Genomic DNA, 24430 nt, shown 5'->3' with positions numbered 1-24430 from the left:
TTTTTTTTTTTTTTTTTTTGCCATGTCCTCATGAGACAAAAGGGTTAAAGGAGCTTTCTGAAGTCCCTTTTATGAGGGCACTAATTTTATTTGTGAGGGCTTTTCACTCATGACCTGCTTACCTCCTGAAAGCCCCACCTCCTAATGCCATCACCTTGGTGGTTACAATTTCAACATATGAATTTTGTGGGGGACACTAATAGCCAGTCTGAAGCAGACATCTTTGGAAATTTTTACTTAGACGCATGTTTGAAGATGATGATTCACTAGGCTTTAGGGCTTAGAGAGTAAGGGTGATTTAACATTTTTCTCAGGTGATTCTCATGGTGGTTATTGGGTTAGATGTCTTCTAAGGGATCATATAACCTTGTGATTTTATTAGTATGACTTGAGGATTCCAGGAGTTGGTCTCATCTCCCCATTCCACACCCTCTGCACCATTTCCCACACTCAGAAAAGCATTCCTTTATTGTGCAGTGCTTTCTCTTATTCAGATGAAGAAATTACTGGGAAGTCACATTTTGTACATGATCAATCACATACAATTTAGAGAGTAGTGTAGTGTCTGAAAGATAGCACTAAGTTAAAATTCAGAAGTGCTTCTTTCACCATCACAAAATGACTTTATTCGTTCTTTTATATCCGTTACTTTCACAAACCTGAAGAATAAAGGATACTCAACATTTTCTTCTGTAAAATTGGCGTATGACCTGTTACCAACATTGATTCAACAAACTTTTTTTTTTGTAAGCTAGTCTGAAAAAAACCCAAAAACCAAAACAAAAAAACCGGACACTGTTCTAGATGCTTTGGATACCTAGGTGAGCAAACTAAATTCAACTCTTTTCTGGACAAGATACTATAACCCACTGAAGCAAATGGACCAATGAAAGAATATGGGAATATAGATTTGCCATCAAGTGAAATCTGCTTGTCAAGTGTTGGCCTTGTGGAATAGACTACTAATTGTTGCCTAATATTTGTTTTTCTCATCATCCACATAAGAGAATTTGAAGCTGTATGCAGAAAACATCAGCCAACCTTTTTTTCTTTTTTTGGCAGTGAAGTGTGATCATGTAACTAAGTTCTGATCAACAGGATAAATAGGAAAATACATGTGGCAGTTTCTAGATACCTGATGGATATCGTTTGTCTCTAGTTTTAGTCCCTTCCCTCTGTCCTGCTGATTGGAATGTGGACAATGGTCAGAGCTTCATTTTGGATCAAGAGAATGAGGGAAATTCCTTAAGGCATAGTAGAGCAAAAGATCAGAGAGGGCCTGAGTCCCTGGGAAATTTGGGAAACAAAGCCACCATCCCATCCCTGGATTGTCTTCCTTGGGAATTTTACATGGTATTCTGAGAATAAATTGTGGGAAGATGGGGATCTGATCTAGTCTGGGAATCAGGAAACTATTTCCCAGAAGTGGTGACACTTCAGCATGTATTTGAAGGTTAGGTGGATGAAGTTCTGAGGATGAGGTGTACTGGGGGAGGAACAGTAAGGGAGGATTTCAATCTATAGGAAGAAGGTTATTGTGAGAAAATAATGCATGTGAAAATAATTTGCAAGGTAGCATTGCTTTAACTGTAAGACATTCTTATTATAAAGTTTGTGCTTCTCGTGTCATGATTCAAGGGCTGTTTGCAATTAATTAACTGCCCACATCTCACCACTTTCATCTTATTACCCCCTGCCATAGATTTCAGACTAGGCTCATCAATTTGTAGTTTCCTCCTTGCATTCTTCTCTACTAACCTTTGCCATTTTCAAATGACCCTTTAAACTCTGTCTTCTTCATGGAGAATGTTCTAAATAACCCTATCCTCCTCCCCAGAGCTCTGATACCTGCAATTCCTTCATCTGTTTTCATCTGTACTCATTCTTAGGCTATATGACTTTCCCTATATTTTTCTTCTATATCTGTTTTCTCCATTTCCTATATGGATTATCCAAGAGCAAGGACTATTACCATACTATCTTTTATATCCTGGAATGCCTAACTTAGACTTCTGGCCCAATACATTTTGTTGACTGAATGGCTTGCACCAGGTTGAAAGTCCTTTCCAGCAGTCCTGCCCATAGATGCTGACTGTTTAGTGACAAGGCTCTTTGAGGACCAGTCAAATGTAATCATTCCTCATCTTGAAAGCTTCAATATTAAGGGTGGCCCTGAAAAATTCATCAGGGGAATAAAGTTTTGCTTATCACGTCTGCTGCCCTGAAGGCCTTCAGGTAAATGATGGCAGATGGATTGAGGCTATAATGGCCAAATGCAATATTAAATCTACTTTCTGTCTCTCTCTGGTCTGCCTAGTAGATTTTGATGTATTGAGTTTTACATTTAGGAACCAATTTCCTTTTGATAAATTCATGCTCCAGGCTGTACAGGGCTGGCCATTGCATTAGAGACATTCAGACAAATGATCAGATATGCAGGCAGAGTATGTCATCCATGAGGTGGGTGGCTTCTCCTGAGGTCTTTGATTGTGGAGAGCTTTTGACTCTTCTTACTCAATTCTGGCACTGCTGGCTATGAAAACAGGTGCAGAGAGTTTGCCATCTTTGGGGACTTTTCTACCTCATATTCATTGAACCTTTGCACTTGAGTCCTTCCATAAAAATTCAATGCTAACACTGATAAGCAAAATCTCAGCTGTACAGAGCCGGGGAAAATTAATTACTGCAGATAGTTAAGGTTCCATATTAATTGAAAGAGCTGACCCAGCTAATGTAAGTATATTTTTTCAATGTAAACATTTTTGAAGAGACTTTCTTTAAAATTTTCCATTTGCCTCTTTGCCTTTTTACCTGTAAAATATGCAAAGTATTTCCATTTTATAAAGATTCATGTATTCAAATAACATTTGTTGAGTATCTATTATATGCTAAACACTAAAGTTAGAAGTATAGAAAATAAATTGTCTCTGACCTCAAGGAGCTTACAGTCTAGAAAGTGATTGGCAAACCTTTTCTGTAAAGGGGCAGATAATATTTTTGGCTTTGCAGGCCATGTATTCTATATCACAACTAATCTGCCATTAGAGTGCAAAAGCAGCTATAAATCCTAAGCCCATTTTATTCATCTGTCAAACACCTAATCGTCACTAAGACTCTCAGACTGTTCGTAGGAAACATTTCCTAACCATGACAAGTAGAAAAAAGCTACTCCCTCTTCTGTGTTCTGCTATATTCAGTACAGCTCTTTATCAGAGAACCTCTAACTCTCTCCTATGTCTGTTTTCTATTTGTAAAAGGAGTCCAAGCAGAGAACACAGTCTCAGCAAAGCCATAAAGACATGGACTGTTCTGGGATGTTTGCTAATTAAATCAGGTATGAATATGAGCGGTCTAGTAGAGTAAAGTGTGGGTTGGGGGTGTGATCACTGGGGCTGGGCACTGGCCAGCCCGTTTGGACTTGATTCAATATAGATTAAAGGTCTACTAAAGGACTTTCTGAAGGGGAATTATGTGATCAGATTATTATTCAGAAAGATCACTTTAGTAGCCTGGTGAAGTGGGTTAAGACTGGAGAAAAGGAGAACAGATAGATGGCAGCCAGACTGCTAGGATGATTGCCAAAGAAGCCAGAATACTGCTTTTGGTGCAGAGGTCTTGGTTGTCACCCTTACGTAAGATCAAATTGCACAATAGAACCATGACAAGGATGGGCCCTGAATTGGAATCGGAAATTGTTCTAGGATCTAGTCTTAGCAATTCTCAACTGTGTAACTCTGGAAAAGCCATTTACCCGCTTTTGAGTTTATATTGTTAGTTGAAACATGAAGAAGTGATTTAATACATTTCGAAACTATTTTTTAGCTCTACATATAAGTAAGTTAATTGCTTGACTTCCAGCTATAGTTTTTCATATAAGAATTATTCTCCATCCTTCTGCCCCTCTTTTGCTTAATTTGGGAAATCTTAAGAATAACTCCTAATATTTTTGAAGAGTACCATTTAGGGCTTAGTTTTACAAAAGTTATCTTGAAGAAACTTCGAAGACACCTTAGAATTTTTCTCTTGTTCTCCTTCACCATCAACCCCCACTGAATCTCCTTGTGAAGTATTTATTTCTTTTCTCAATTCCACATCCTGCTCCTGAGTTATTATTCCCTGGCGTTTGTGGCCTTTCACTATGACCCTACATTATTTTTCCATGCTCATTTTCTCTTCCTTTCCATGCATTAGTCAAAAATACTCCTCTGCTTTGAGCCTATTTCTTTGGTATGTATCACGTGGTACTATAATAATTACCTCATTGTCTGTCTCTTCAGTAAGGCTGGGACTGTGGCTGATTTATCCTTGTATCTCCAGAGACCAGTACACTGCCTAGTACACACAAAAAACTCAATTAGTGCTTCAACCCATGGAAGGCTTCAGTTTATGTCAGTTCTCCTGTCTCCCTAGAGTATCTTTCTCATCTTTCCTGTCCAGTCCATGCTACTTGTCTCCTGGCTTCAAACACAACCCTTTGCATGACACTGTTGCTGCGTGCCTCAACAGGCTGTGAATTCCCCTTCTCAGAGTTTCTTATAGTACAGTTTTCTTTACTCTCTTTTGCATTTATCTAATTTTTGCTTATATTTTAGTTATGTAGGGATCCCTTCCCTCTACAAGACAGTAATATCTGCAGCACAAGGATCTCTATCTTATTTTGTATCTCCTCTAGCATCTATTGCAATTCTTATCATCAATAGCTGCTCAATTAAGGGATTCAAAGTGAAATGAGGAAGCAACCTTACTGCAACCCAGACACTATGCAAATTGGGCTGCCTCTTTCATGACAAACAACCATGATTTTTGTAGAAATGGACAGTATCAGCTGTCTTCTTCTACTGGGGTCTGATTCTGATAACCTGGGACAATTGAAAGCAAACTTCCTAGAGGAAAAAAAGGAGTTCACAATCTCTGCATTCTAAATGCTAGAAGGGATTTACCTGTGGGGTCTACAAGCAACAATTTGCATCCTGGTTTATGTGAAAGATAGAAAGCCCAAGCATCTGAGTGGGGCTGCTGACACAGCAGGGATTCGAGAAGCAGCCACGGGAGCAGAAGCAGGGGCTCAGGGCCAGAATGAAGAAATTAATAATCCACTTATTATTCAGAACAGTGAATGGCTGCAGGCTATTGGCAAGAGGTTTAGCAATTATCTGATTAACTGCTAATGTTACACCAAGAAACCTCTTCAAGACTGCACTTTTTTTGTTAAAAGTCACAGAATGGTGAGAAGCTGCTATTTTGTGCAAAAAGCTGAGAGCTGCAGGTAGGTGGGCCATACTGAGACCCTGGTGGGCTGTCACTCTTTCAAAGTTAGAAGCAAATGGCCATTTTTGCTGCTGTTATAACTCTTCCTGGAAATATCAGCTTCTCTGTGGCACCATAACTCAAATTTAATATGAGAACTGAGGTTGTTTTCCTTTTCATTTTGAGCTCTTGCTTAGAACGGGAGGACCAGGTATCTATCTTTTCAGTGGGAGTTTAGAAAACAGCCTTGCATATCTCTCCCTGTGACACCCAAGCCATACCAGGGCAGGAAGACATCTACCCTTGCTATGTGCTGTCCGTCAATTCAGACTTCACCAGTCTCTGCCGTGTGCTTAGTTACTTCCAAGATACTGCCCTTATTTAAAAGCCATATGCCACCACTGTGGCATGCAGGTCTTCTGTTTGCGCCTATTCCTGCTTTTCTTTAGGCCACTCATCTATTTGAGTAGTCAAAAAGAATTGCAAAGCCCACGCTGTCTTGCGAGGAAAACTTGATTAAGATTCATCAAGACTAAACTGTGTGGGCTGATAGTAAGCCACCTTCTCCAACATTTAAAAATAAACTCAGTCCTTAATTGTATAAAAATACATGTGAAAGTACTTCTTTCTAACCAGCAGTGATAACTAGAATCATCACCACAATTGACCCCCTTTACTTTGTGTTCCTGATGATTCAGGATTTTGTAGGATGTGTCTGTAATAATGGTGAAAAGCAATTTCCTATTTCTACTGATAATATTATCCTAGAGTATTCTCAGCAAATCCCACTCTACCTTTCACCTCCCAACTGTAAATTCCTCCTCTCCTCTCCAATCTGTGGGGGAAAATTGACTTCTCAAATGCAAACATTTGATGTAATTTTTCAGTGGGGTAATCATTGATGTCAGTATCAGGGAAAGGTTAAGCAAGAGAATGTTTACATAAAAACTTTTTACTTTGTAACAGTTCATGAAACAGAGGTGCTCTGAAAGCAAAGGCATTTTGCAGCTGAAAAGGCATTTAAGTGAGAAAATCAAATCCTGTATAGAAGTATTACAGTAGCTTTATTCTAAAATTGGTTAATGGAAAGTATTTTATGAAGATATCAATTATACCATGGCTAAAAAGTCAATTATCTAGTAATTGGAGGGTGAAATAATGGATTTACCTTAGGTAAATTCAAAGTCATGTTTGAAACGTAGCTCTTCATTATTGCATCTTTGACATACAAAATTAATTTTATCTATATAATGGTATTCATTAAATGCAAAGGTTTAGTGATAAATGTCTTATACAAATTTGAAAACCGCTGTATGAAAACAAAGAGGGGGTTGAATTTTCAACCAATTCTATTGGTTTTTTGAAATTACTAATCCCACGTCTCCTTATCACATGCTTAAAATAAATTTGACTATTAAGTTTCAAATTTATATTTTCTTAACAAAATACATTAAGGATAAAAAATTGATTTGTATGTTGTCATTATTCAAGGCCTGTTTTGGTTTTAGCGAGTCTTCAGTGAGAACAACAACAAGCAAGCTTAGCTAAGAACTTTGGCTGTTGTGTGGACATCATTCTTACACTGCTGCTTCAATGCTCTTTTTCTTCTCTGTGTAAGAACACTGTCACACAGAGGCAGCAATAATTTTTTTCAGAAGATCAGCAGGCTCAGTAAGGGCTGTATCCTGTACTGCTTCCAAAAGAAGGGAGCCCCACTAGTTTCCTGACTAATAGATATCTCCAGGTAATCAGAAAGTGGTAGGAAGGACTTTCCAGGGCTTACACAGATTGACTGAGTGACAGCCCAGTGCATCTTCCTCTGAGAAGTAATCAATTTGTGTTCTACCCCATTGCTACTCCCTTCTTTAATCCCTGAAACCGAGAATCTAGAATTTATTAAAGCTATTCAGTTCTTGATTATCCTTAAGTCAAAATCAGCTTCCAGGCATGCAGTTTGACAAATCTCGAATTTTGTATCACATTCAGTTATTTATTCATTAAACACATAATTGAACACCTGCCTAATGTGTTTCAGACACTGTGAAGATCTTGAAATTTACTTTTATGTAGAAGATTAAAATGTAAACATTTGAAAACGTTTCTACTATTGGTATTTTATATCATTTACTGATCTTAAAAACAGATAAAAATGGAAAATAAAAGAAACACCAAACAGTTTGAATGTTAGCCAGGTAATCAGTTTCTAACATCTGAGCTGCAATTGCAATGACAACACATGTTGCAGCCAGTGTCATATTAGAACTTTTCTTGTCTGTTTCCCCTTCTAGGTTGTAAGTGCTCTCATGCCAGAATGTTAATTATTATAATCATGAGTTTTGCAGTCCTAAGAAATTACACTGCACGTGGTACACAGTGCATAATGCTTATTGAATTGGAAGGGAAAGATTTTACAAATCTCCTACAGGGTTTTAGTTTCCTTTAAGACACCTTTTTGTGAGCTATGTGCCAAGCCCTTACTCAGGGTAACTGTTGAAGAAAAAGAGGCAGTAGGAAAGCCTCTATTCATGGAGGATGTGAGCTGGGGGCAGTGGGACAGGACTCATGGCATGGAATGATTAAAGACACTTACTAATCAACTTGTGAGTGAAGGGAGAGAATAGTGTCCCATAGTGTGATCCAACATGCAATTTCTTGAATCTTGAGGAATATTCTTTGATTGCTTTACATCTGACAATTGCTCTCATGTTGAATTATCTCAGTTATAAAGTTAAAACTTTTATTCTGTAGTAATATTTTTTACAAATTATAGACAAGTTAGTAAAACACTGCTTCAGTTTCTTAAGACAGAAAATTTCATAACAAAAAACTTGCAGACCTGGAGAATATGATTGAGAAATACTGGAATGTAGAAGGAGTTTACCTGAGCTGTGTTCTTGCCCAATTCTGCTATTGACTGGCTTCAGTATCTATTGGACAGATCTCTAACACCTCTGTAACTTTCCCACTTTTAAAATGAATGTCCCAATTCTGGGGCAAGTAATTCTGTTTTTACATGGAGTGGTTCTTCTTATTTCTGTTTTTAGATTGATGACTTATGGAGGCAAAGTGAACCAACATGGAAAATAATTTATCCACTTTCCAGAACATTCCTCCAAATAATCAATAAAGGCTGATACTTCACACAGATATAGTGGGATGCCTAAACTGAGTATTTTAGGACAGCAAATGTTAAAAGTGTTTTATGTGCCTGTGGCATAATTTTAACCTTTCTTTGCTTCTGCTAACCTGCTAGACAGGTTTAATACCTGGTTCAGTACGTCTCTACAAGTCCCTGTGTGTCTGCCTGTGTGTTTTAAGTTTACCTGTTTAAAGAAGGGTGAGGAGCTCTTCAAGACGGAATTCTGAAGAGCCAAAATGTAGCAAACTGACCATGAAAGGTGCCTCCAGTTGTGTTACATAGACCTGACAAAATAGTTATTTTGTAATTGTAGAAGGTATATTTGGTACTAAATAGAATATACTTATCTTCCTTGTCAGGACTTCTTTCTAGTTTTTCAAAGTGATAGGCATTTGGCTAAAATGTTGTTGATGGAAAACACAGAGTTTGCAGTTATTGAACAGAAAATATTTGTAAAAGCCAACACCAAACGATAAAATAACAATATAACAATAAAATAATACAAATAAAATACAGTATAACAGCTATTATACAATATAATGTTTATATCGTACTATATATATATTAAATAACTATAGATTATTTAAATAGGCAAGACTGTACTTGAAATTTAAATGTCCAGTGCCACTTATGAAACTGGAATACAGAGCTAAAGAGAAAATACTCAAACTGGAAAGTAATTGCAATAATAATAATAATGTAGTTAAATAATAAGAGTGCTCACCTACTATAGAAAATGGAGTTGCACAATGGACCTGATTCTTTGGTTGGAGAGTTGGCTGTCTCAGGGTGTCTTTAACATTCATTCATTCCGCAAATAATGATTGAAAGTCCGTTTTGTGTCAGATTCTTTTCTAGGTCCTGAAGACAAAGCAGTGGAAAACACACACGCACACACTCTTAAACTTGTGGAGCTCAGAGGAAGGAGAAAGAGAAATAGAACATATAAAAACAAATATATCATATTCCTAATGATAATAAGAGCTCTGGTTCAAAAGAAATCAACAAGCGTGATCAGAGAAGGTCTCATGAATATGGTGACGTTAGAGACATGAAGGAAGTGAGAGAGTGATGTATGAACATACCCAGGTAAAGAGTTTCAGGCAGAGGAACAAGTGCAAAGGCCTTCAGATACAGCCATGAGAATATTCTCTTCTGACTATTTGTGCTTTCTGAGTGAAATAGGAAACAATACCTTCAGAATGGTGGGGGATGGGAGGAGGAAGTGTTAGAGGTTTCAGAAGGGAAGAAAAGATGTAAAATGTTTTTCTAAAATCTTGGGATAATGGGATATAGAACTATACTATTAATAGCATTTCTTGACCTTGGGAAAGGACTGCTTGAGATAAGTGGCCATAAACCCTGTGTGAGACCAGTCAGCATGCTCATGTGATTTTCTTCAGTTATGATCACTGCAGGTGCAGATGTGGAATAGGCAGGCACTGGGATTTATCTAGGGTTAGAGCTTTATCAGGAAAATATAATAGAGGAGAGAGACATAAGGAAGTTTAAGGTATAAGAGGTCAGTGAAAAGGAAGTTGGAGCAAGAGAATTTACATTAAGGTGATTGATCATTTAAAATACTACTATTGATTACAAACTCTCCCATCACCCCAGTATTCATCTGTAAAGTTATGAATTTATGAGTAATTGACTTCCTGTCTTGGGTTAGGTTCCCTAGAAGCGGGTCCTGTAACAGGATTCCTTGCAAATGATTTACTAAGGAAAGAATCATGGGAGACTGGTAAGGAAGTTATGGAAACAGAACAGGGAGAAGAAGATGTCCAGCAAGAATGAGATCTCAGGAAAATTTCCCATAAAATGTGGATTCCACCAGATCTCTCAGGGAAACTCAAGACTCCAGTTTAAATCTCCAAGTTGTCTTGACCCTAGTGGGAGCTTTCATACTGCTATACTCACTAATCATTGGTGAAAAACTTCCAAGGGAATGTGCATCCCCAGATTCTGAGCTCTCTCTGTTGTGAGCCAAGTGGCTCCAGTAGCTCAAGAGCAGTCCTCCAAAGAAATCATAAGTATTGGCTAACGGAAGCAGAGATTCACCAAAGAGGAGGTGGAGGTGCACACACAATGGTTAAAAGGAATCCAAGGTGATCTGGGTAGAGCATGCTATGCTATTCTTTCTTCTCCTTTATCCACAGTATCCAATTTATCTGTAAATACTGTGAATTTTAAGTCCAAATATATAGCTGTTTATATTCCCTCTTTCTCTAATCTATCTACTTTAGTTGTTCTTTCTTGATTCCATTTTAGTTAAATCCACTATAATGTCTTCCTTCCAGTCTCCTAACTGGTCAGCCTTCTGCCATTCTCAATCTCATCAATTCATTCTCAAGCCAGAGGAAAAATGTTCTCACAATATGAATCATATTATGTGAGTCCTTGACCTAGAATACAATTCAAACTCTGCGTAAAGTTCTTCAAGTTCTGCATCTATCTCTTCAGCTTAAGTTGTCAGACTCATTGCTTCACTATTTTCTCTAGCAAAGTTCTGAGTTCTTTGAAAATGCCAAGCTACTTCCTGCCTCAGGCTTTTTCTGTCTGGAGACAGACATACGCTGTCACTATTCCAATGGTACCACTATTTGCACTATGCAGAATTAGTTCCTACTGTCATTACTGTTAACCACTTGCCTTCATTATTCTCAGTTTATGTTTGTTTCCATTATAGAATTTTCATAACTTGTGATTATTTTAATTTATAAATCTGTTCTCACCACTACAGTGTAACCTCATGAGAACAATGACGGTGGTATCACCACACAGTAGATGCCCAACAAATAATTATTGGATTAGTGTGTTAAAACCTGGGTGGGTTGGCTGCTGGTTGTTGTTTCCTTGAGCTCAGCATAGTTAAATAGGAAGATGAACTTTCTGTTAGAACTTCCTGCTATACATTCCTCCTTTCTGAAATTGACTGAGCCTGAGGTTTAAATCCTGATGCCTTCTGGAGGTGCAAAACACTAAACCTCCCACCTAGTGTGGCTATGAAGTGATATAGCTGTGGATATTTGAGGATTTTGATACATTTTATTATTGTGTTGAGTATGTAATTATTACTCAATGGACAGCGTTTGCATTGGATACAATTAAAAATGTTGTCTATATTCTTTTGAGTAGTGATAATTTTACAATGTTTAGTTTTTGCTTTATAAATAATTTAAACCCTGGGAATTCAGAAGTATAAATTACTACCATTATAATATGAACTCATAAATGGATACTTAGTGAAAATTCTATGGAGACCAAATCACAGTTCACTCAAATGCATTTAGATGCTTTTCTACAGATAGTTGCATAACAATGGAAATAGCAAAATTATTTAAAAATATAACTAGTTAAAATAATTAGAAATGTTACACTTAAAAACAACACACAACATTTCAAGCCTTGCATGGAACTTTCAGATCTCCTCTAGTGACAAATGAATTGTATCTATTTTCTTACATGAAATATATATTTACCAGAGCCAAAGTATATACCATTTTAAAAGTATGATTTTATTTTAAATATCTAGGGGAAACATTGATCCCACAGTTTTCATTTTCTACACATGAAGCTGATTGATTTCTAAATTACTTTGCTACGATGATCCAATTTAGGATTTTAAATCCCACAGTGACAAGATTTTCAGGTTATGAGGAAATTTTAATGCTCAGTGCCTAAGTCACTTTTTATTATTAAGCCAGACACTTGGGGAGACCATCAGCTCTTTTCACTGCCAGAAAACCATTGGTGCATTGCAGCTGCACTCAATCTAACTGTGATCTGACCTCATGTGAAATTTTAAGAATTCTGACTTTTGAAATGGAAGCAATATGTTTGTTTATGACTCTGTGAGCAAGGCGTAGGCCCAGAGGCCCTGTTCTCTTCTCTTTTGAACTGTTCAGGGCTTCAGCAGCATTAACACCTATGAAAAGCTGACATCAAAAAACCAAAATACTCCAAATTCTATAGGCTTTAAAAAAGAACTTTATTATAATTTACGTATTGTAAATTCACTAATTTTAAGTGTACAAGCAATGATTTTTAGTAAGTTTACTGAGTTGTGCATCCATCTCTATAATCCAGTTTTAGAACATTTTCGTCACTCCTGCAGTATCCTTCATGCCCATTTGCAGTTAATCCCCATTCCTACCCTGAACCCAGGTAACCACTAGTTTACTTTCTATCTCTGTAGTTTTGGTTTTTCTGCATATTTAATATAAATGGAATCATATAATATGTCATCTTTTGTGTCTGGCTTTTTTCACTTTGCTAATGTTTTAAAGGTTCATCTGTATTGTAGCATGTATCAGTGCGTTGTTTCTTCATTATTGCTGAATAGTATTCCATTGTATGGATGTCCTACATTTTGTTTATTCACAAGTTGATGCACATTTGTGTTGTTTCCAATTTTGGGCTCTTATCAATAATGTTGCTATGAACATTCATATGCAACTCTTTGTGTGAACACATATCTTCATTTCTCTTCAGTAGATACCTAGGAGTGTAATTGCTGAATCTTATGATAGGTCTTATAGGAAGTCGAACATTTTAGAAATTTAAAAAAAAGTTTGCAGTGCATTTATTGAGCTGCAGAGTTCACTGAGATAGATGTGAACAAACAGTCCTTTCTTCAAGAAGCTTATGATCCATAAAAAGGTACAACAACTTTACAAATCACTAGACTCCTAGAAATCATTAGACCATGAGGGAGAGTATGAACACCATCAGAGTTTCTAAAACAGAGCTCTCCTCAATATATAGGTGGGGAGAGTGTGTTCTAACATGTGCCTTTGGGAGTGGTTTAAAGGTTTTAGGGAGATGACAAAATAATCAAAGTAAAGAAAAAAGAAAATGCAGAAAGTGTTGAACAAACACTCAGTCTAATATAGCATGTATTCAAATGTGATTTCTTGGTCTCTTTTTTTGCCTGAGAGCCCTAAAGGACTGGAATATTACATTACAGGCCAAGTCACCAACATTCTAAATGGAGTTGCCATGAAGCTATACACAACATGCTAAAAGTTTAAGAAAGCATTTTTTCCAATGACCATCTATCAAATAGTAGGATCTGAGGTTTGGAAGAGAAATTAAATAATTGGGTAAGGGAAAACATTTTTCCATTGTAATCATCTTTGAGCTTTCCATTTCCCACTCCTATTCCATCAACAAGGAAAAGGAGAATGGTCTTTTCCATCTTCAGGTGGGTTGGGGTGCTTTAAGAGGGACACGTGTTTCCCTTAATGTGTGTCTCCTGGGGTTTCAGCTTAAACAGCCAGCTAGGCTGGTACTGCCTGGGAGTGAGTAATGTGTGTGAAATTCCCATGGGCTAGGTGGGTGTGTGAGTGGGCCAAGGGTTATTTTAAGGAGTACCTGGTCCAAGAGGACTGCCTGGAACAGCAATAAACCATGAGAGAGAGTTCCTCTAGGTGGGATAAACTGCCTGAATTCCAGAAGCTGAGGACAGAACCTTAAGTATCCACATAAAGAAGGGGCCTGGTTCATGTCTGGGATGCTACCATTAGGCACTCTGTGGAAGGTTCTTCCGAAAAGCCAGGAGATCCCATGCAAAGGGAGCTTTCAAATGGAGCCTGTATAGCACCAGCCGTGTAAGGTTGAATTCTTTTCCTTGAACCTCTAACCTACTCAGCTCCACCTCAGGAGAGTCAGAGGCCTTGACTAGTTTTTAATTGAAGGTAGGGCTAAAAAAGAGAATTAAATTTTGAAAGACATTATAGGCCACTTGGAGGGATTTACATATTACTCTGTGAGTGGTGAGCAGATCCATAACAATAGTTATATGTTAAGAAGTTTAATCTGGAACTTGTATGTAGGCCGCTTTGAGGTAGAATTCAAACTTCGAAAAATTCTGAATTTTGTACTAGTTGGAAACACAGGATGGTGTTACGGTTTGCAGTGGTATTAAATAATATAGTTGAATTCTTTTAAAAAGAGGTACATATGAGCAAACTTTGCCTTTCAAAGTAGGCAAAAAGTTGCATGACCGGTTTTGTTTCTCGTTATATTTAACCTCTTGAGTCTTCAGAGAAGCCCCTGGTGGCCTGAAAGAGTTAATGTTCCATCTTAAGTACCCCAGTTAGCACTAGGATATTTTTAAGATGGATGGTGAGGAGGAGAGAATTTAGCCCATTTATTCATTGAGCTCCCACAGGGCTGTGAGTCAACCAAGTACAGAAAAATCCAAGAAGGGGAGAAAGATCAGTATGTATCACCTTACTGCTAAAATTTTAAATCAAGCAGCATGTTCCTGCATATTACTCCCCTGAAAACCAAGAGGAAATGAGAAAGTTCAGACTGTAAATGTCAGTGAACTGCTAGATTATAGCGTTAGTAGGAAAAATATTTGTGACCCTAAATGCAGTTAAGCAGAGCTTCAGGGAGAAGCTGGAATTTTCTCATAGCAGTTTTGATTTGCAATCAGTTTGCTTAGGCTATTATTAGAAGAATAAAGTTGCTGTGGTGTGTGAGTGGGAGAGGGATTGTCCGTTTTCCACTTAAACACAGTTTTCGCGTTCACTTTTTAAAGAAGAGCCAGGCCTACTCAGTACCCATTCCACTTTTTGGGAAAGAGACTTGGATTCTCTGAATGATGAGGCTTACAGGATTTTGTACAGCTGTGTCTCCCAGGATCCGGTAATTTCACAGGTCACAAGTCTCGAAGACAGCTATCTCTCCTCTTGGTTACAGTCCCTCCATTTGAAATATCAAGTCCTTGTAGTTCGAACGTGAGGCCGTTAGTAGTTATAGTGACTGTTTATTGAGCACATGGCAAAACACGACATACATTATCTCATTTAATGTTGCCAGAACCCAGCAAAAAGGCTGTTGTTTTATGGGTGAGAAAACAGACTCTGACAAAGATTCTGAGTCTTGCCTGAAGGCACATGAGGAAATGATGGATCAGGATGAAAACTAGGTCTGTCTTACTCCACAGTTAGCTTTGTCCACACCGAGTCACTGTCAGAAACAAAACCCTGAGGACTTCAGAGATCCAGAATGATACTCACTGCTCATGTTAGTTGTTGCCACACTAACCTAACATAAGCCCAAAGGCTTTATGTGGTGGAGAATGAGCCCTCCTATTAGTTTAAGCACATTTTATAGGTATTTTCATATAGCCACATATCACTTATTTACATTGCATTTGTGTTTCCAAGAACACATGGAACATGTCAATTTTATTCCCTTCTCCTTTTTCTAAAATGCTTATCTTGAATTCCTAAGGAATTTGTTCTTCCGTGTCCTGATGTTACTTTACTGTCATGTGTGTTTTCTCTTCAGGAATGTTTAACTCATGCACATTGAGGTTCAATTTCCCCCTTTTCTTTTTCCCTTATTTACAAATCTTTAAAAAAATTTCTTCTATGCCTAGTCTTTTGTTTGTTTCTCATGGTTTTTCTTGATTGCCTCCTATTCTGGGTTTGTCAAAATCCTTTCTTTTGCCCTTCATCTACTTCGGTGTCGTAACTTCATTTTTCCCCTCTGGACTTTGGATAATTTCATTTCCTCTGAAAGGAGCTCATTCAATCTATTTTCTTTCTCTCTTCTGATTCTTTGGCTTTTAGAACCAATCAGGCCTGGAACTAAATTGTTACCACTAGAATTGAAATTCTACTACCTGTGAGGCATTGGGCAGGTTACCTAACTTCTTTGACTAAAGTTGCTGCATGAATAAAATGAGAATGCCTCTCAGGGTCATGTAGCTAGGATTCCAGAGGTCCCTGGCAAGAGTGGGTTGCCCTGCAGTGACTTCACTCACCCCTTCGTTAGGAGCTGTTCAGGGCTGGGTTTGTTTTCTTACTGTTGAGTTTTAAGAGTATGTGTATAGGTGTGTGTGTCTGTATACATATATATACACACATATATAAACAGACACATATATATATACACATATATATACGTGTGTATATATACACACACATATACATGTATATATCTCAGGGAACACGTATAGAGAAGGCATATAGAAAGGTACAAGATAGATAGATAGACAGATAGATAGATAATGTTATTCTCTTGAAAATGTGTTTTGTAGACCATAAAGTTTTAATTTTAATAAAGTTCAACTTATTATTTCTCTTGTGGATCATGCCTTTGGCATTATAGCTAAAAAGTCATCAAATCCAAGGTCTGTATTTTCCCTTATATTATCTTCTAGGAGGTTTATCATTTTGTGTTTAGTATTATAGTTTTGTATATTTACATTGACCACTCTTAGCCACTGCTAGAGCTGAAGCACTGGGAGGAAGGGCACCATGTCTCAAGGCAACACTGAGCAGGGGGGCCCTGAGCTCGGCTCATAAAACCATTTTGCCCTCCACATCCCAGGCCTGTGATGGAAGGGGCTGCTGTGAAGGTCTCTGACATGCTATTAGGGACATTTTCCTAATAATCTTGGTGATTAACATTCAGCATCTTCTTACTTATGCAAATTTCTGCAGCTGGCTTAAATTTCTCCCCAGAAAATGAGTTTTTATTTTCTATTGCATTGTCAGGCTGCAAATTTTCCAAACCTTTATGCTGTGGTTTCCTTTTAAACTTAAGTTCCAGTTCCAAACCATATCTTTGTGAATGCATAAAACTGAATGCTTTTAACAGCATCCAAATCACGTCTTGAATGCTTTGCTGCTTGAAAATTTCTTCCTCCAGATACCCTAAATCATCTCTCTCAAGTTCAAGGTTCCACAAGTCTCTAGGGTAAAGATAAAATGCTGCCAGTCTTTTTGCTGAAACATAGCAAGGATCACCTTTATTCCAGTTCCCAGTAAGTTCCTCATCTCCATCTGAGACCACCTCAGCCTTGACATCATCTGCATCCCTATCAGCATTTTGATCAAAGCCATTCAACAAGCCTCTAGGAAATTCCAAGCTTTCCCACATCTTACTGTCTTCTTCTGAGCCCTCCAAACTGTACCAACCTCTACCTGTTACCCAGTTCCAAAGTTGCTTCCACAGTTTTGGATGTCTTTACAGCAGCACCCTACTACCTGGTACCAATTTTCTGTATTAGTCCATTCTCCCACTGCTATGAAGAAACACCAGATACTGGGTAATTATAAAGGAAAGAGGTTTTATTGACTCACCATTCTGCAGAGCTGGGGAGGCCTCAGGAAACTTATGATGGCAGATGGAGAAGCAAACATGTCCTTCTTCACATGATGGTAGGAAGGAGAAGAATGAGAACTGAGCAAAGGTGGAAGCCTCTTATAAAACCATCATATATTGTGAGAACTTACGAGAATAGGATGGGGGAAACTTCCCCCATGATTGAATTTCCCTCCACTGGGTCCCTCCCACCACACATGGGGATTATGGGAACTACAACTCGGGATGAGATTTGGGTGTGGACACAGCAATCCATATTACATACATTGAGAAATGGGACAAGACCAGGATGCCCACTTTCAACACTCCTGTTTAACATAGTACTGGAAGTCCTAGCCAGAGCAATCAGGCAAGAAAAAGAAATAAAACACATCCAAATAAGAAAATAAGTCAAGTTATCTTTCTTTGCTGATGACATGATTCTATACCCCGCAAACCCTAAAGACTCTGTCAAAAGGCTCCTAGACCTGATAAAGTTCAGTAAAGTTTCAGGATACAAAATCAGTATGTAAAAATCAGTATCATTTCTATACACTAATAACGTTTAAGCTGAAAGCCAAATCAATAATTCAATCCCAGTTAAAATAGCCACAAAGAGAATAAAATACCAAGGAATGCATATAATCAAGGAGGTGAAATATCTCTACAAGGAGAAGTACAAAACACCGCTGAAATAAATCAGAGACAACTCAAATAAATGAAAAATATTACATGCTCACAAATTGAAAGAATCAATAGCATTAAAATGGCCATGTTGCTCAAAGTAACTTCTAGAGTCTATGCTATTTCTATCAAACCACCAAATTATTTTTCAGCAAATTAGAAAAAAATCTGTTCTAAAATTCATATGAAATAAAAAAGAACCCTAATAGCCAAAGCAATTCTAAGCAAAAAGTACAAAGTCGGAGGCATCACGTTACCTGACTTCAAACTATACTACAAGGCTGCAGTAACCAAAGCAGCATGAGCTGGTATGAAAACAGACTCATAGGCCAATGAGACAATATAGAACCAGAAATCAAGCTGTACACCTACAATCATCTGATCTTCTACCAACTTGACAAAAATAAGCAATAGGGCAGTGACTGCATATTCAATAAATAGTACTGGGACAACTGATTATATGCAGAGGAATGAAACTGGACCCCACTTCACCATATAGAAAAATTAAATAAAAATGGATTAAAGCCTTAAATGTAAGACCTCACGCTATAAAATTCCTAGAAGGAAACCTAGGAAATACCGTTTTGTACATTGGCCTTGGCAAATAATTTATGACTATGTCCTCAAAAGGAATTGTGACAAAAACAAAAATTGATAAGTGGAGACTAACTAATTAAGGAGCTTCTGCACAGCGAGAGACTATCAAGGGATTAAACAGACAACCTAAAGAATAGGGAAATATTTGCAAACTCTGCATTTGACAAAGGTCTAATATCCAGAATCTATAAGCAACTTTAATTTACAAGCATAAAACAACCCCATTTAAAAGTGGGCAAAGGTTATGAACAGACACTTCTCAAAAGAAAGTGTGTAACAACCAACAAGCATATAAGACTTTTTTATCATCACTAATCAGAGAAATGCAAATCAAATCCATAATGAGACACCAGTCAAAATGGCTTTGTTAAAAAATTAAAAAAAAAAGCAGATGTTGATGAGGTTTCTGAGAAAAAGGACATTTATGCACTGTTGTTGGGAATGTAAATTAGCATTGTGGAGAGGAGTTTGGAGATTTCTCAAAAAACTAAGGCTTCAACTACCATTTGACTCAGCAACCCCATTACTGGGTATACACTCAAAAGAAAACAAGTCCTTCTACCAAAAGGACTTATGCTCTCAAATGTTTGTCACAGCACCATTCACAATAGCAAAAACATGGAATCAATCCAAGTTCCCATCAACAGTAGAACAAATAAAGAAAATGTGGTACATATACACCGTGGAATACTATACAGTCATAAGAAAGAACAAATATCCTTAGCAACAATGGGGATGCAGCTGAAGGTCCTTATCCTAAGTGAACTAATGCAAAAACGGAAAACAGATATCGCATGTTTGCACTTGTAAATGGGAGCTAAACATGGGGTACACGTAGGCATAAACATTGGAACAACAGGCTGGGCACTGTGGCTCACGCCTGTAATCCTAACATTTTGGAAGGTCGAGGAGGGTGGATCACGAGGTCAGGAGTTTGAGACCAGGCTGGCCAACATAGTGAAACTGTGTCTCTACTAAAAATACAAAAAAATTAGCCAGGTGTGGTGGCGTGTGCCTGTAAATCCCAGCTACTCGGGAGGCTGAGGTAGGAGAATTGCGAGAACCCAGGAGGCAGAGGTTGCAGTGAGCCGAGATTGCGCCATTGCACTCCAGTCCGGAAAACAGTGCGAGACTCTGTCTCAAAAAAAAAAACAATAAAATAAAAAATGAAAAAGAAGATTGGAACAACAGACAATGGAGACTACTAGAGGGAGGAGAGAGGCAGGGGACAAGGGCTGAAAAACTACCTATTGGTTACTATGTTCACTACCTGGGTGACAGGTTAAATCATACCCCAGATTTCAACTCATGCAATATACCTTTGTAACAGACCTGCACATGGACACCCTGAATCTGAAACAAAAGTTGAAAAGGAAAAAAAAAAAAAAGCAACCATATTTGAAAATGAGGAAGAGATCTGAGCAGACAACTTAATAATGAATATATACAGATAATAAATAAACATGTAAAAAGATGTTCAACATTACATGTCATCCTAGAATTGCCAATTAAAACAATGAGATACCATTATATACTATTACAACGATGAAAATCCAAAACATTAGCAACACCACTTAGCAAGGATATGGAACAACAGGAACTCTCATTCATTGCTGAGGAAATGCAAAATAATACAGTCATTTTGGAAGCAAATTTGACAGTTTCTTACAAAACTAAACATACTTTTACCAATGATCTAGTAATCACACTTTTTTTGGCATATATCCAAATAGGTTAAAATATGTGTACATAAAAATCTGCACATGGATGCTTATGGCCACATTATTAATAATTGCCAAAACTTAGTATCAACCAAGATGTTCTCCAGTAGGTGAATGGATAAACTGTAACATGTTAAGATAATATTGTTTTTCAGTACTAAAAAGAAATTAGCTGTCAAGCTATGAAAGCATATGGAGGAACCTTAAATACACATTGCTTAAAGAAGCTAGTCTGAAAAGCCTCCATACTATATGATTCCAACTATATGACATTCTTTAAGAGGCAAAACTATGAAGAAAGTAAAAATATTAGTGGTTGCCAGGGGTTACTGGGGAGGGAGGGATAAGTAGGCAGATCACATAATTTTTAGGGCAATGAGATGATTCTTTATGATACTATGGTGGTAGATACGCCCATGATGCATTAGTCAAAACCCTTAGAATGTACAATGCCAAGAGTAAAAACGGAATATAAACTATGGACTTTGTGTGGTAATGATGTATCACTGATAGGTTCATTGATTGTAACCACTTTGGTGTGGGATCCTGAAAATGGGGAAGGCTGTGAGTATGTGGAGGCAGGGGATAAACAGAAACTCTCTATACTTGCCATTCAGTTTCTTGTAATTCTAAAGGTGCTCTAAAAAATACAGTCTATGAAAATATAGGATGCATATATTCTGCATGTCTTCTACCTATATTCTAATCTCATCTATTTTCTGACCTATTGGCTGAGTGTCAGTACAGTATTCACACCCTACCATTTTTGTTGTTGATAACTGCAATGGCCAAGTGTTTTCCTTCTTTGAAAAAATTACTCTCTTAAACTACTTATTCAGTTAGTTATTTTGTAAAAATGTGTTAAGTGTTTACAATAACTCTACCAGGCAGGTAGAACATCTGATTTTTTTTTCCGGTTTGGTAAAAGACAAAACTGGTTTGCAGGGAATTTAAGTGACTTTTTGCAGGCCACACAGCTTGTTGGAGGCAGAGTCAAATAAGACCTCTGATTCTCTTATCCCCATCCTGGGATCTTGTGCTAAGATTATGAAATGAGAAAACATTAAAAAATTTAATTTCCTGGCCGGGCGCAGTGGCTCAGGCCTGTAATCCCAGCACTTTGGGAGGCTGAGGTGGGTGGATCATGAGGTCAGGAGATCAAGACCATCCCGGCTAACACAGTGAAACCCCATCTGTACTAAAAGTACAAAAAATTTGCCGGGCGTGGTGGTGGGCACCTGTAGTCCCAGCTACTTGGGAGGCTGAGGCAGGAGAATGGTGTGAACCCAGGAGTCACAGCTTGCAGGAAGCCAAGATCGCACCACTGCACTCTGGGCGACAGAGCGAGACTCCGTCTCTCACACACACACACACACACACACACACACACACACACACACACACACAAATTCCTACAGTTCTATACGATGTTGTATAATTTATAAATAGTGCTTCTTTGCACAACAGAGAGTTACAATGTTTGACAATGTCATTTAGAGGGACTGGTTGATAGTAAATACAGGAGGGTATTATAACTCTTGTGACTTTTATGCAAGAGGTCAGTCTTCAGATCCAATATATATATTGCTCTTTGAAAAGCTATCAATATTTTCTCTTACTGAAGGGCAACAGAAATTATCAGAGTACTGAAAACAGAGAAAGCACAGCATAGATACGTAAATAAAGAGAAGACATTCCTATATAATTCTCCGTAATAACATGGATAACCATTTAAAGACAAGATTTTGAGCAATTGCTGACAAAGGAGGAGTATTTTATGTAACCAGCAAATTAAGAGATATTAGGGAGTAACTTTTAATTCTCAACTCTTAAAACATTGGTACAACAGAATATTAACCAGATCAAACCCCAAACAATTTCCTTAACAACAACTGCTGAGGATTTTCGTGTGTGTGTGTGTGTGTGTGTGTGTGTGTGTGTGAGAACTGACAGTTGTAGCAAAACATCCATTCTTCCATAATGGAATTTTAGCTAGGTACATGGACACTTGATTAAATACTCTATTTCTCATCCTTCTTTGGAGGTATATGGGATCGTGTGGCTAAGGTCTGGCTAATGGAGTGTTAACAGAAGAAAAATGTGAAAGTTTCCTGTTATGCTTGAAAAATGGGGGATTTACTTCCCCTCTCCATATTGGAATGAATATGTAATAATGGGATCTGGAGCAGACATGTTGGATGGCAAGGCAGAGCCAAGCAATTAAAGATGGTGAAGCAACTAGATAGAAGTCTACTTACCTCCTTTTTGTGTGAGAAAGAAATAAACTCTGTGTTCTATAAGTCATTATTCTTGGTCTCTCTGTTACAGCAGCGGAACTAGTGCCTAATTAATACAGAAGTTAATGACAAAACAATAATATATGCAATTTGTGATTTATAACATATTATTTAGTTCTAAAACTAGTAATCATAGCCATGTTTATTATTCTCTCTCCAGAGTATAGTTGCACTTATTCTCATTCTTTTTGACATCTTGATAAATGTTAGAGTTAATAGGACCTCGTATGTGTTATTATAGATCATTATTTGGATTGAGAGTGCTCCAAAGTTGGTGGGGGGAGACCACTCAAATTACAATAGTAGTAAAAATCTGATTCCTCAAGTGAATATATGAGCTTTCAGTGCTTCATTCAGTATTGGGTAATACCAAGGCTGACTTTATCTAAATGATGCAAATGATTATTTAAGTGATCCACTCACTTCCATTTCTCACTTAATTAAGTCCTTGCTCTGTTATATACACAGTTTCAGTTTAAATAACATTTCTAAGATTTTATGTCCTTATCTTTAAAATGAAGATAATAGCTTTCAAATGCCCTCAAGCACTGCTTGGTCTATATTCGATGCTCCAATAATGTTTTTGTCTTTTCATGAGCATACAAAATGTAGCCCCAATGACAATACAAAAAAAAAAAAACATGTGAAAGGGTAGCAATATTATTTATTTTTCAATTAGTAGAATCAGTCAGAAAAAGAAATATTACTAATGTACAAACTTTTACACTTTGGTGCTAGAACTTTGAGCCAGGTCTCCTTACTACAATAGGCATTAATTTAGGCTGTCAGTTCCACGAAATGAAATTAGGCATGTTATGGAAAAGCTTTTCCATTTAACCTGCATCTATTTTGGATGTGCGTGTTCAAGCCAAAAGAAGTACTTAAGTTGAGAACCTATTGATTTAAGCAGTACCGTTCTCATATGTTCTTTTTGTTCCTACTGCTTCCTCATTATTCTTGCCTTTTTTATTTGCTCTTCAGACCTCTGTTACTTAATGAAGTCACATCTTCATTGAATTCTCCACCAGGATGCTTATTTCCTGATCCAGCAAATTCATTAACATGCATAAATAACAGAGACTTAGGGTAGAAATGGCCAAAGCAATGGATTGGCTCCTAGTCACAATTTCACAGTCTTTTCTGTCTCCTGATCTATGTATTATTTTTGTTATTAGAGAGAGTTTGAGAAGTAGTCTGGAAAAAATAAAGTGGGAAAGAGCTAAAGGGTATTGAATACATGTACAGGGTCAATTTAAATTTAAGAATAGAATTAAAATTGCAGCTTGAAAATTTCAAATATATGATTTTTTTTTTAAAGTGAGCTTCCCCTATTTCGAAATTTTGTGCATCAGTAAAATTTAAAAAGAAATTTGGCATATAGTTATCAACCCTTTTATCTTTCTCAGAATGACTACAAGAACTGTGATGAGAATGCAGAATAGGTCTTTCTCAAGGCACAAAAATTCTAGTTTAGTCACAGCAGTATTAGAGCATTATTCACCCTAACTAATATAACTGACTAAAGATGAAAAAAGGATAAATCATAATAAAGAACAGGGTTTTTTTTGAGTAGAGTAAATTCATCTCTATGAAATACTCTATATGTGGGTCTCACTATTATTTTTTTTAAATTTTAG

The 24430-nt window shown here is 37.3% G+C and overlaps 1 long non-coding RNA gene across 2 annotated transcripts in view; it reads left to right on the top strand.

Annotated features, from left to right (window-relative positions):
- Positions 1-24430, top strand: part of LOC108527819 (uncharacterized) — a 140438-nt gene that overhangs the window by 6563 nt on the left and 109445 nt on the right. For both annotated transcript variants that reach the window (XR_001884940.1, XR_001884942.1), the window contains exon 2: positions 3258-3334. This is a non-coding gene — a long non-coding RNA (uncharacterized LOC108527819). The remainder of the gene's footprint in view (positions 1-3257; positions 3335-24430) is intronic.

The sequence above is a fragment of the Rhinopithecus bieti genome, unplaced genomic scaffold (genome assembly GCF_001698545.2).
Source record: "Rhinopithecus bieti isolate Rb0 unplaced genomic scaffold, ASM169854v2 scaffold_2572, whole genome shotgun sequence".
NCBI classification, from domain to species: domain Eukaryota; kingdom Metazoa; phylum Chordata; class Mammalia; order Primates; family Cercopithecidae; genus Rhinopithecus; species Rhinopithecus bieti.
This window is presented reverse-complemented; position numbering and strand designations above follow the sequence as displayed.